Raw genomic sequence first — 13812 nt, 5'->3', positions numbered from 1 at the left:
TGGGCGCCGCGGGCGAGGGGGCGGGGCCACGGGCCGGAGAAGGCGAGGAAGGGGCTGGCCCGGGGCGGGCGGGGACTCGCGCGGGCGCGGCGACCCGGCTGTGCCGGCCAGCGCGCGCGGGCCGAGCCGGGCGGCCCACCCCGGACCCCGCGCTCCCCGCCCCGGGTGCCCGCACTTGGCCGAGCCCCACGACCAGTGTGGAGGGGCCCCGAGTTCCATCATCCGGGGTTAAAAAAAAGTTGCCGCTCCCCACGCCTGGCTTCATCGTTTCCTTGGAGTTCACAGCTCCTCTTCTGGGTGGAGACTGAACTTCCAATCCAGCCGGATCGGGGCGCCCAAGACTGTGGCAGACACGTCCACCCCGACGGACCACCCGCCTCCACCTTCCCCCGCTGCAGACTGGGCATCCGTGCCCAGGCTGGGGTCTAGGCTCCCGAGAGGTCCCGGGGGAGCTTGGATGCCACACATCTGCGATATTAATCAGGCGAAGTTGGCCGGCAGCCCCTGCCCACTCCCTCCCTCCTGCTGCTTGGAGACCCCCCTGCCTCAAAAAGGAAAGCAAAGAAGACACCCCTTAGGGCGGTGACAGCAGGCAGAGAGTGAGGGGTTGGGACCTTGCTGCCCTGCTACTGCCACTGGGCACTGCCTCTCTGCCTCCACTCCTCTCAGCCTTGGTGAGGTGTCCCTGGAGTGGGAGGCCTGCCAGGCTCGGGTGGTGGGTGGCAGCCCCTTCCGTCCGGCTCCCCAGACCCAGAAAGCCTCCCCACACAATCCCATGAAGCCCCGCTCACACCCCTTCCTGGAAGAGCAGTAGAGCTGGTTTTTAAAGAAGAGGGAAGGAGAGCCAGGGGGCTTTTCAAACCCTAAGCCGTCCCCGTCCCCTTTGAACAAACAATTCACCAGTGATGCTGAAGCCGGGCTGGGCCCCCCGTGTGACCATCTACAGTTACATCTCCAGACGAAGCATGAAATTCCCCAAATGCCCTTTCATCCCCATCATTCTGGAAGCAGGAAGGGAGCGGGGGTGGGTGGAGGTTAGGTTTGCTGGGATGGCCACGTGCTGCCTTTTGAGCGGGGTGGTGGGTCACGGGTGCTACACTGATGGCGCACGTCTGCCCCATGCGCCCTTCGCGGTATTAGATACAGCCCAGGAAAAGGACGAGACACACAAGTAAACCAAAATGTTCTTCTGGTTTGTATAGTTCTTTGTTGTTGTTTTACAACCTGTGTAAATCCCATATATGATCGGGGAACTGTGTGGGTGTGTGTGAGTTGTGTGCCGTGTGTGTGTACATGTGTAACGTGTGTTTGTTCAGCTGGAGCTGGTCCCTGATGCACCTTAATGAGAGAGCAATTCCATGGGACTCTCTCTGAGCCCCCAGCCCCACCTGGCCCCGGGAACGCCACTCCCCACCAGGGGAAGGCCAGCTTCTCCCGAAAACTCGGGGTGCTACCCTAAGTCAGTGGTCTAGTTATCAGAAGATAGTGCAGACGCGGGGCTCCAGTTTCCCCCAAGGACGTAGGGTGGTCCTTCTGTGACAGTTACTGGTGCCTCTGTGCTGGCTAGCCAGCCCTCCCAACACCGGGAACCCAGGACCGGCATCTGGTCCCTCAAAGAGCTAATACTCAGAGGACACCCCGTGTCCCCCAGAGAGCTGACCTCACAGTGGTGAGAAAGCTTAAGACAAAGGTGGGCTCATCCACGCCTGGGCTTGGGTGGGGAGGTAAGTGTCTATCCCCCTGGGAAATTCAGAGAAAAGTCCCCAAACTGAGCAGCCTGACCTCTCTGCCCAGGACCTTATTCGATGCCTGGTCTGGATTGTTATTCCAGTGGGAACAGCAGGGGGACAAGCCAGCCCCGTGGGTTTCCCACTTTAAAGCTGCCCTTGCAGCAGGTCACACACAGCGGTAGGGAGTACGGTCACTTTTCTCCCCTACAGGTGAGGAAATTGGGGATCAGAGAGGGTGAGGGACTTGGCCCAAAGTACCAGCCCAACCATCCGTGGCCGAGCCCAAATTTGAACCCAGATTTGCCTTCGGGCAGGAAAGACGCTGATGGCCTTGCGCAGATCCTTGCGACAGTGCCTGGTGGTGGGTGACCCCAAGCAGCCCTCCTCAGCCCTCCCACAACTGGCTAAAACGGAGAGTCCTTTGGAAACTGTTTATTTCACTTTGGGCTCTAGGATGTCTGCAGTGAGCAAGGCGCCCGTCCCTCCCTGCCCCGACCCCGGTCCCTTCCCCTCGGCCTGAAGCGCGGTGGCCCCAACTCCTGGGTGGGGAGCAGCCCCTGCTTGCCTGCGCCTCCTCTCCCATAAGGACTGCCAGCTTCCCCCCCGGTCCCTCCCTGTGCGTGGACTTCCACACACAGGGCTCTACCATGGGAGGGACTCGCCACCAACCTGGGCTCTGCGCACCCCCGGCCGTCTCCCGCAGTGCCTGGCAGAGGGTGGGGCAGGCCAGGTGTGCCCCAGCTGTGCCCACCCTCTCCTTCCTCTGCTGTACGCTCTCCTCGCTGATTTCTTTAAGGGGGGGAGTCACGGTTCTCAGTGTCTATGACAAGCCACCGTGTTACCCTCTTGTGGGTTTTTTTAATTCTCTACCCTCCCACCTTAAGGGGCCGCCCAGCCTCCCAGGGTCATCGCCTGGCTTGGAAAAGCCTGGGGAAGCCCTTCAGGACAACCAGTTCCTTCTCTCCTTCCCCCTCTCACAGGCGGGAGCTCACAGCCCCACAGAGGAGGTGGAGGAACTCGGTAACTTTCTTGCCCTCCAAGAATTCACGGTGGCCTGGGCCCGGGAGAGAATGGGGGAGCTGCTGCCTGGCAGAGTGCGTGGCTGGAGCTGCCCCCACACTTACCCACAGCAGTGGAAGTGGCCTTGAGGTTCCCTCTCGCCTCCCAAGGAGGATGCTCCCAACTGCATCCCGCACCTGTGGCCGCAGCTGCCTCCTGCTGTGGACGTCTGGGGCCAGGCCAGCTCCAGAGTCCAGGCTCGGCTGCAACCCCAGCAGCGGGACTCACCAGCCGGGGGACCCTGGGCAAGTGAGTCCCCACCTCTGCTCCTCAGGGCTGTTCCCTGGGAAGTGGGGGTGAGGACGCCGGCCTCCGGGGGTCCCTGTGCAGCTTGGAGGAGAAGCCAGGCCAGGAAGGCCTTAGAAGCCCTGCTGGGTATTGGGAGACTCCAGCGTCCCCTCCTTCCCCTGCCTCCTGCTGCTGGGTGGTCTTCCTCTGACCCTGCTGAGCCTTCTGCTGGACCCTTCAGGGCTTCACCCCGTTCACCTGCACCACTGGCTCAACAGGGTAAAATCCTTCCCTTCGGGGCAGGAGGACACGGAGGCTGAGAGCCATGAGACTACTTGCCCAGGTCCCGTAGCAGGGTGTGGCTGAGCCAGACTTGAACCCGGAGCTCCTGCCTGGACCCCCAATCCCGCCTGAGCCTGCTTTCCAGGAGGAGAGAGGCTGTCAGTCAGAGGGCCGCCTGGCTGCTCCCGGAGCCCCCACCTCCGCCTGCACTGCCCCTGACGGACCTTCCAGCCCTGGGCCCTGCCCACTGCCCTCTGCGGGCTGAGGCCTCAGCACACCCGGGTCCGCTGCCCTGCCCACCAGCCAGCACGCTGGGGTGGGGTGGCCGTGAATCCCCGGGGCGACTCTCCACAGCCACAGGGGCAAATCCACCGCTTTAAGGCCTGGGGTGTCCTTCACCTCCTCCACTTGGACACAGTGGAGGCGGTGGGAGAACTAGACAGGCCGGCCATCCGCAAGGGCAGCTCCTGAGATGCCAGGCGTCCTGGGGGATCCGTTTGCTCAGGCGGCTTGAACAAGAGACGTGTACTGTCTCGTCCCGGTGGCTGGAGGTTGCGCTCAGCGTGTGGGCAGGGTGCGTTCTCCGGGGGCAGCTCTTGGGCTTGAAGATGAGCCTCTTCTCCCCGCATCTTCCCTCTGTGTGGTTCTTGCCCTAATCTCCTCCTCTGAGGACCACCAATGTCGTTGGACGAGGTCACCTTAAAATGAAGACTTCATTTTACCTTTGTCTCTTCTTTGAAGGCACTTTCACCAAAGACCGTCGCATCCTGAGGTGCCAGGGGGCAGGGCTCAACGGGTGAATCTGGGGGGGGTACAGCATTCAGCCCACAACACCTTGGCGAGCCCAGTCCGTGGGCCTTTTGGAGAAGCCCAGGGCTGGGGGCTCTCTGTTCTCTGGAACAATCGGGGAATTGTGATGCCCTGTCCAGCGGGAGGGACCTGGACGGTGGCTCACCCTGGCTGCTGGCCACGCCCTGAAGACAACCTCGCTCCTTCTGCCCGTGCAGCCGAGTGTCTCGTCTGTGACGCTGTTCACACCGGGCGAGGGAGCGGGGGCAGGAGGCGTGAGGGGCAGGATGCAGCTACGTCCCAGCCACCTCCTGCAGAGGCTGCATACCAGGGTCTCCTCTCTCCCGCCCTCCCCGCAGCGCCTTGCCCTTCCCGAGGAGGTGCCAGGGCTGCAGGAAATGTGCCGCAGGCCCTGTGACAAGTGTGGGGGCAGCAGGTGCAGCCCAGCACCGTGGGCAGAGCCAGGCCTCAGGAGCCCTCGTGGTCACGCCTGCTCTCCCTCCACAGGGCCTGACCTCGGATCCAGACCGGCCCCCAGCCCGCGTTCCGTGGACATTTGCCGGGTGAACCAGAGAGTGCGCGGGGCTGTGCGGGACAGAGCCGGCGCAGGGGGTCACAGCCGGTGCTCTGGCCCTGGAGCTCACACTGCACTCCAGGGCCCCTGATTGCACCTGAAATTCTATGGGTTTTCTCAAATGGTTTACCTGTGAAGCGCCCCCCACCGCATCGAAACTTCCACAGCTCCCAGAGGTGAAAGCCTCTTCCCCCAGCCAACCCACAGCCCAGCAAAGGAGCTGTTTTCCTCCCTGAGCCCACGTCCAGGACCAGGAGCCCCGCACAAGCAAACCAGTCAAAGCTCAGCCGCTGACATCAGCAAACCCAACACTCAGGTGTACCCGGAGCTCATCATGGCTGCAGAGCGCCCGCCCAGGGCCAGGGAGCCACCTCCCATCGAGGGCAGGAACAGGGCAGCACAATTGCCAGGGCTGCCCGCAGCAGACGCGCCCAGCACCGGCCGAGACGTGATGGGTGAATCAGGCCTGGCGGCCCTTCCCTGCATGGCCCTCTCCCTGCTCCGTGCAGCACGGCTGTTTCCATGTCATACCCTTGATGTTCCTATCAGGGGCCAAGTAAACTTCACAAAATAATAGAATTTCCAGGCAGGACGGCCCGTGACGGGCACCAGTCAGACCTGGGACATGAAGAGAGAGTTTGTGATTATTCAGACACCGGGACGTGGATCCAGCCCTCCCGGCCTCCGACGTGCGGGGCAGGTGACCCTCCCGCAGATGCTTTACAGACCAAGATCGAGTCTGCAGCCCAGAAAAACGTCAGTTGGAAACACCCCTGTTGACTCTTGTAAAGAGCACTCTGTGTAAGTGAGAGCTGCCCGCAGGTCAGGGCGCCGTTCCCCAGACGCAAAGGGCATTGCCAGGCTGCCCTGGGCGGCACCCAAGGAACATCGGGATCTCATCCCATCATCCCCGCCGGCCTGCACGCGACCCCACCTTGGGGGGTGAGGGCACGGGTGTCCACGAAGCCCGGAGCAAAGGGCCCTCTGGGTGTGTGGAGCTGACTCAGACCCCAGCTTCAGTCTGGAAGTGCGCCCGGCTGTGTGATGGCTTTAGGGATGCTGCAGGGACGGACCCAGGCACAGAGCACGTGCTCACGGTCAGGGAACAGGACCTCGGGGGTGGGGGGAGGTTAAGGCCCTGACAGTACGTGGAGGCTTCAGGGGCCTGGCCCACCGTCCGAGCTCTGGCCACTCCCTGGCTGCAGAGCTCTGTGCGCCTCTTGGATCTCTGGGCTCAGGCAGAGGAGACCCGGCTGAGGCGCTCTGCAAACCGTGAGAGGTTCCCTCTCTCAGGTGCCGTGGGTGCTGTGGTTTCCTCAGGGACCCGCGCTTCTGTGGCCCTGCAGGGAACAGTGGCTGCGAGGCCCAACCTGAGTCCCCCGAACCCCTCCCCGCAGGGGAAGCCCACTCCCACGTCCGGTCGGTAGGCGGGTTCTCGGCCCTGTTGCCTTGTGTGGATTCAAAGCAGCTCTGAAGGGCCCTTGCCGCAGCTGTGTGGACCCCTGCCTGGACCTGCCAACTTGCCCTCCCCATACGGCCGTGCGTGCAGGCCCCAGGCTCAGAGCCGGAAGCCCAGCCAGCCACCGTCTCCGAGGCAGTTCTCCCTGCCAGTAGCAGGGGCTTGGAGCCCGGGACTCAGTGGCTCAGGGTGGGGCAGGTGCCCTGGTGGGGAAGTAGAGGCAGCTGTGGGCTAGCATCCCAGGGCTCCGACCTCTGGGGGGCCGGGGGCTCCCCGAGGAGGAGACACTGAAGTTCAGGCCCCAAAGTCCCAGAGGAGTCGCCCAGGGGCCTGGTGCCACCTCTCAGGGACATCCTCCCTGGGTGGTCCCCACTAGCAGAGGGAACGCACACGCCCAGGCCCAGCAGGAGGCTCTTGGAGCTGCACTTCAGGCCGTGATGGAGCAGAGAGTGGAGGGGGCCGACAGCCTGGGGGCCTGCTGGTCCAGGCAGGGCGTTTGGACTCTTCCCAAGGAGAAGCGGGCCGTGAAGAGGGTTTTAAGAGGAGAAGTCTTCATCAGAGTTGTGTTCTGGAAAGATCTCTGATTGCAGGGTGGAGAGATGCTCAGAGGCAAGAGCAGGTGAGGGGGAGCCAGGTCAGGACAGGGATGAAGAGGCCGGAATGGGGCCAGAGGAGGGAACGGGGAGGCAGGGGCTGGGGTCAGCCTGGACCTGCCAGGAGCCCAGGGCCCAGCCAGGAAGTCGACCCACCTGTTACGTGCCCTCGTTGTGGACACTGTCCGCTGCAGGACTTGAGTCCGGGGCCCAGCACCTCTCAGGGTCTCCCAGCACCCAGGAGGGAGATGCTGTCTCCCCTCCTGTCCACAGATAGGGGAGTGAGGTTCCCCACCGCAGGAGCCCTCGACCCACCCACAGTGGGTCTGTACTCTGTTCTCCACACAAGCATCTCCTTCTCGTGTCCCCCTACACGGCCATCTCCAGGTCCCCATTCTCCTGGCCCTTGGCTCTTCACCAGCTGTGTCCTGTGAGGACACAATCACAGTCACAGTGCCCCTGTCTCACAGGTGAGAGCACCAAGGCCCTGAGAGGGGCATGCATCCTACCTACCGCGTCTCTGCCTGACCGGCACCCCCCGCACGGCACCTGCCACCACTGAGGGATCAGAAGCAAACACGCTCTCCCTCCGAGAAGCAGGGCTGCCTGCTCTTTAAAACATCCTGGGGAGGGTTGGGGGGGAATGAATTGGGAGATTGGGAGATTGGGATACCAAATTGTACGCTCTAAATATATGCAGTTTAGTGTATGTTAACTGTATCTCAATAAAAGTTCTAATTAAAAAAATAAAAATAAAAAAATTTAAAAAATAAAAATAAAACATCCTGGCCACGGGACATGTCCACATGGCCCCGTTCTCCCACCAACGCCACACCAGGAAGACACGGTGCGTGGGGATTGGAACCTGGGTGGCCCTAACCCCCTCTCCGCCCGGCCCCGAGGACAGCTGCACGCTGAGGTCCACGACTCTAAGGCTTAAAAAATAAACAAGAAGATAAATCAACTATACTTCAATTTAAATAAAGAAAGCCACGAAAGAATTCACAAGGTGAAAACAAAAATCTGTCATTGATTATAGGGAATGCGTCTTAGCCACATGGATAAGTATGTTAATTAATCTCTTAAAAATAAAAATAAAAAATAGATAAAGGAGAAGAACTTAACAGCAGCGGAAGGAGAAGGTGGGCCCCGGATTCACACCGGCTTCATGGTGGGATGTGTATCTTTCTGCTCGTTGGCACCAGGTAGACCTGAAAAGTAAGCCAGATGCTAAGTTAGGGCAAAAACCTTCGGATCTGTTTTCTTCACCTCTCAGGGCAGTGGTGCGATTCCGGGTGGGACAGCATCCAGGCAGGGCAAACACACCCTGCCCATCCCTCACAACAGCCGCACTTAATTTTTAAGAAGCTGCTGACCTGTGGCCATCAGCTTCACCCTGGTCCTTGCATTAGTGTCCCAGGCCTGCTGTGACAAAGAACCACGAACTGAGTGACAGAAACAACAGAAGTGTATCCTCGGAAATCCAGGTGTCAGCAGCGCTGCCCTCCCTCTGGAGGCCCCAGGGAAGGGTCTGCTCCCGGCCTCTCCAGCCTCTCGGGGCCCCCAGCGCTCCCTGGCTTGTGGCTGCAGCCCTCCGGTTTTTGCCGCCACCTTCCTGAGGCTCCTCCTGTGTGTCTGTTCTTCAATCTCCCTCTGCCTCCCTCTCTTACCAGGATCCTTGTGATGGCATTGAGGCCCCACCTGAGTAATCCAGGAGGCTCTTCTCCTCTCAAGATTCTTAACTTCATTACACCTGCAAAGACTTTCTTTGCAAATAGGGTCATAGTCACACGGGCCACCATTCCACCCTCCGCCATCCTGAACCCAATAAAACAGGCCTTCGCGCCTGGAGTTTCATGTACTCCCCACCTCGGAGGCCGGGAAGACACCGCAGCCAGCGTGGGTTGGAACGCGGGGTCAGTGGTGCAAGTGCTGAATTCCCTGCGTCCCAAGAGCAAGGTCCCCACCGGCAGGGGACGGGGCAGGGGACAAGGCAGCTGGCGAGAAGACAGGCATCTCGGTGGAGCCCTGCATACAGCAGCACAGTGCCCAGGGGTGCCAACACCGCCTGGGATTGTTATTTTTTCCAGTAGGGGCTAGTTTTATTTGTTTTCCTTTTGCGTATGAAACCAGTATTTTTAATGGAAGTAGCTCCCAGATTAGATTTTCTTCCATAAGAGGAAATAGAAGGGAATATAGAATTTAAAACGAGTGTCCCAGAGTGGAGTTCAACCCAGACACCGAATTCATTCGTTCCTCCAAATCTTTGAGCTCAGGCCCTGACTCGAGCTGCTGTGAGGCTGCCAGTGACCCGAGGTTCCTGGGGGAGGAGGAGGAAGATGAAGGCGATGCTGGCGGGGACGGACACGGCAGCTGTGGGACCTTCTTAAACCCTCACTCCCGCCGCGACACAAAAAGCATCCGCAATTCGCAGGTAAGAATTCAGACTCAGAGCATTTAGAAATGGGCCCCAGGGCTGTCCAGTCCCCAGACGGAGGAGCCAGCATCCCACCAAGCACCCCAGGACGCATGCTCTTTCCCTGCTGTCCTCCAGCAGAAACGTTGCCAAGCAGACCCACACTGACCCTCAGGGCCTGCTGGGGGGTCAGGGCATTGGGAAGGAGCAGGCTGCAGAGCTGACTTTGGGGGCCCCGGGCAGGTCTGGCTGTGGGATGCTGACAATGGCTCCCAAAGCCACGCCCACACTCTGATCCCCGGAACCTGCCAATGGGACCTTATTTGGGAAAAGAATATGTGCAGATGTGTTTAAGTGAAGGACCTGAGATAAGGAGATCATCTAGGTTTAGCCCTAAAGGCCATCAAAAGTGTCCTTAGAAGAGGAAGACTGAGGAGATTAAAAACAGATGCACAGAAGAGAAGGGATAGGAAGACGAGGCCGGAGGTTTCTGGGCTGGAGTGACGCGGCCTCGTCCCAGAAACCCCTGGACCCACTGGAGCTGGAAGAGAAAAAGGAGGTCCCTCCCCGGAGCCTCCGGAAGGAGCGCGGCCCTTGATCCTGGGCCCCAGAACTGGGAGAGAGGGCATCTCTGTGTTTTAGCGCCCGGCTTGTGGTCATTTGCTGTGGCAGCCACCGGACACGAATACGCTGGTCTTCGGAGGCCTCCAGGCCAGGTGGGCGAGCCCAGAGTGTGGGGCATCTGGGGGTGGGGGTGGACTCGGGGGGAGGCGGGACAGACCAGGTGGCAGGTCTGGCTTGAGCTAGGGCCCCTTACCTGACATGGCCCGGGGCAGCTGTCTCCACTCTGTCCCTCTCTCCTGGGCCAGCCCTAAACGTGCTGAAGGGCCTGCTGCTCTGGGCTGGGCTCCAAGAGGCAAGGGGTGGGCCCGGACTCCAATGACAAGTGTCTCTGTAAGAGACACAAGGAGAGGAGACAGGGGGAGAATAGGAGAAGCCACGCAACCGCAGAGCCAGAAACTGGGGTGATGCGGCCACAAGCCCGGGGATGCCTGGAGCCCCCAGCGGCTGGAAGAGGCAGGAAGGCCCCTCCCCTAGAGGCTCCGGAGGAGGCGCCCCCCTGCGACACCTTGGTTTCAGACTTGTGGCCTCCAGAACTGGGAGAGGATAGACTTCTGTGGTCTGAGGCTCCCCCCTCCACCCCATCTCTGGTGCTTTGTTACAGCAGCTGCGGGAAATGAATGAACAGCAAGCCAGGCTCCTCACGTCCCCATCAGAGACCCAGCCTCAAAGATGCGGGAGACCCGCTGATTCCCACCAGACCTGGGGTGATGTGGGGCCCACCTGCCCAGGTGCCCGGCCCAGCGGTGGCACCTCAGGCTTACCAACCTGCCCGAGCTCAGAAAACACTGGCTCTGCAACCGAGCTTGCCAGGAGCATCCGTTCCGCACTCACACCCCCCTCTCAGCCCAGGAAAACGCAGACTCCGTGCCAAGGAAAATGAGACAGAATGTGTCAGGCGCTAATGAGACCCTGGGCTTGGGCATCTCCGGGCCACGTCCCCCTGGGGGGCACTTCCATTCCCCAGGGCACCCCGCCAAGGCCCCTGCCCGCTTCGGAATTTCCCCTTTGAAGCCCGTGGGCCTGTGCCAGTTTGGAACATGGGATCCAGCTCCTTGCGGGAGAATAAAAGCAGCGCGCCGACAGCAAATACTGGCGTCAACCGGGTTCTCTTTATTTTTGTCAACAAGGAGATTTGTTTTAATGGGAACCAGCAGCACCGAGGCTGCAGATTTTCCACTCCTGCAGGTCTCAACAGCAGCAGCCTGGCTTCCCACCCCGGGCAGCACAGCTGCGAATTCTGCGGGCAGGGGAGTGGGGGGAGGGCATCCTGGGGAGAAGGGATCTCAGCTCCACTCTGTCCCTCTCTCCCTGCCGAGGGCCCTCAATGCCACCCCGACGCGGCCGCTGCCTCGCTGCGCTGATCCCAAGGATAGATGCTGACCCTTGTCCCTGACTCTCGAGAGGGAGATTCCAAGAACAGACGTGCTCCCAGCAAGTGGAATGCACACCTTGGTCAAGATACTCAGCCTCTCGGTGCCTCAGTTTCCTCATCTGTACAATGGGAACCTCACAGACTTTCATGAAGATTCAATGGGATAACACACACCCTCCTAGCCTGGCAGCAGAAGTGCTTGGTCCACGTCCACTAATGTCAGTCAGACTTTGGTCTAGATGGGAGAGAGCCAAACCCGGGAGTTCTTGGTGGTACATTTGTGTCTGAACTGGCCGGTATGCATGCCTCAGTCTCTCAGAGGTCTAGACATAATTCCCAGGCTGGTAGGAACGGCTGCCCCGCCATCCCAGGGACCAGGCTGCCCAGACTGCCCATCTCTTTTACCTCTGCAGACCCTGGACGATCTAATCTTGACCCTGACTGTTTCCCCTGAGGCCTGTCCACTTGCCAGATGTTAGCAGAGGCCCAGAGGTGGTCTTGTACCCACCTTGTAGCTTGTACCGGTTCACAATAGCCAGTCGTATACTTCTTAAAATCAGTCATGGTGGAAGTATTTACACCATGGAAACTGGCAAACGCTACAAAGCTAGGCCTTTTCCTTAAAGAGTCCATCATTAAACACTTACCAGCACCCCGCTGGTTTCACCCTAAGTGGCTCTCTGACCCTGATCTGCTTCCCTGAGGCCCAGGTGGCGGCCAGCATCTTCCCCTGAAATCTTTCGGTGGTGTCTCAGGCCTTTAGGGGAGGGTGGGAAGGCAGATCGTCCCCTTTTCCATTTTAAAAGCTCAGATTTCCTGTGGGGCAGCCATCTGCTTTCCTAAGAAGTTGACTTTTCTAAACAGCTGTCCTCAGATATTTGAGGGACTGTCATGTGGAAAAGGAGTTATTCCAGATGGGCCCTAGGGACAGCAGACACACCACAGGGTAGATACTTGGGAGAATAGTTTTCCTTTCGCTCCAGATGTGTCTTAGAGCCACAGGGAGACTTCCCCGGGTTTCTCTGGTCTGAGGGCCTCTCAAAACTCAGCTCGTTTTCAGAGCAAGGCAATACTTTCACTGTGAATGCGTCCTTCCCCTGCCTCCTCGGCAGACGTGCCTCACTCCCCCCGTTTTTATCACCCAGATGTCTCCCCGGGGAAAGGTCACATACACACTCTTTGCACAGACCTGGCCTGTAGCAAGAATTCAATACATGGTGACCAAGAGGCCCCTTACTTGCATCAAATCACGGAACTTCAACACTGGGTGGACTCTCGGAGGTGGACTAAGTGCCAGTGCTGTCACTCAGCAAACATCCAAGGAGGACAACGTCTCCATCATTAGACCCCGAAGCAGGCATCCTGGGACAGCAAGGCTCCCCATCTCCTGCCCTGGTGGGGTCTGGGGCTGCATTTCCCAGCAGCCAAACGATTGGCTTTCTTTCAGACCATCAACTGGACATCCTAGATATAAGGGAAGCTGTCTTGTTTTGTTTCCTTTGTAAACAAATTTAAACGACCACAATAGATTTTTTTTAAAATTTTTTTGATGTTGTTTATTTATGCCTTCTCTCTCTCTCTCTCGGCAGTACCATGCAACATACAGGATCTTAGTTCCCAGACCAGGGATCGAACCTGGGCCCCCTGCAGTGGAAGCACCGAGTCTTAACCACAGGACCACCAGGGAAGTCCCCACGATAGAATTAAAACTGGGTTGACTAACAGTCTTTGGGGACAGGGGAGGCAGTGATTGCATTTGTCTTACATTTAATCTTAAGTTAGTGTCACAGGAAAAGGATGAGTATTTTCCAGCAAATAACAAGCGTTTCCTTCTATTTGTTTGTTGTTTTCAGTTTGTACCATGCTCTCACACACATCCTTTCTTTCGTCCCCCACGAGAAGCTCGCGAGAAGCAGAAGGAGACTGTGGAAGCCAAGTCTTGCCCCAGATCATAGCACCGTGCGTGGCAAAGCGCAGGTGAGAGCTCTGGGCCCCCGGCCGCTGCTACAGCCTTTACCCACTTGCAGAATGGCTACTTCCGAGATACAAAATTGACAGCATTGTCTAAAGATGAGGTCCCAAGGACTGAGTGTCCGGTGCCTACCAGGCACTGTGGGGGGACTTGAGACACAATATCATATCATTCTTGCACCAAATCCTGGCACGTGGATGCCTCCCCTCTGCTTCATAGATGAAACCTGAGGCTGAGAGAAGGGAAGGGAACACCCAGGCTGAAATCCGGGCCAAGTCTTCCCAGCTCCACAGCTGTGCTTTGAGGCTCCATCCTTACACCGCGACGCCATCATTGCGTAGGGCCCGCGCTAGTTCCCTCCTCTGCAGAGAGCACCTGTCAGTCTGACCCGGGATCAGGAGAAATCCATGCTACTTGATCAAAAGGAAGATGTAGGCTTATGTGCAAACGCCCACAGGGGAGTGAATTTGAGAGGCTGCTGGGTCTGCTTGAGAAAGTGTTAGCTTAAAAGCAGGAGGGCCTGGGGAGTCGCCTCATCGCCTGGTCCAGACAGCTGACCTGCTCTTCGTCCTCTTCTCTGGGATGAGACTCGCTGCTCCAGAAAGACTCTGCACCAGCTGCCGCAGCCCCCAGGCTGGGGGAGCCCATTGTCAGGAAAGTCTCAGTCACCCTCAGTGATGAACAACCGGGCTGGGGTGGGAGGGGGGGTGGGGG

The sequence above is a fragment of the Hippopotamus amphibius genome, chromosome 2, assembly GCF_030028045.1.
Source record: "Hippopotamus amphibius kiboko isolate mHipAmp2 chromosome 2, mHipAmp2.hap2, whole genome shotgun sequence".
In the NCBI taxonomy this organism is placed as follows: domain Eukaryota; kingdom Metazoa; phylum Chordata; class Mammalia; order Artiodactyla; family Hippopotamidae; genus Hippopotamus; species Hippopotamus amphibius.
This window is presented reverse-complemented; position numbering follows the sequence as displayed.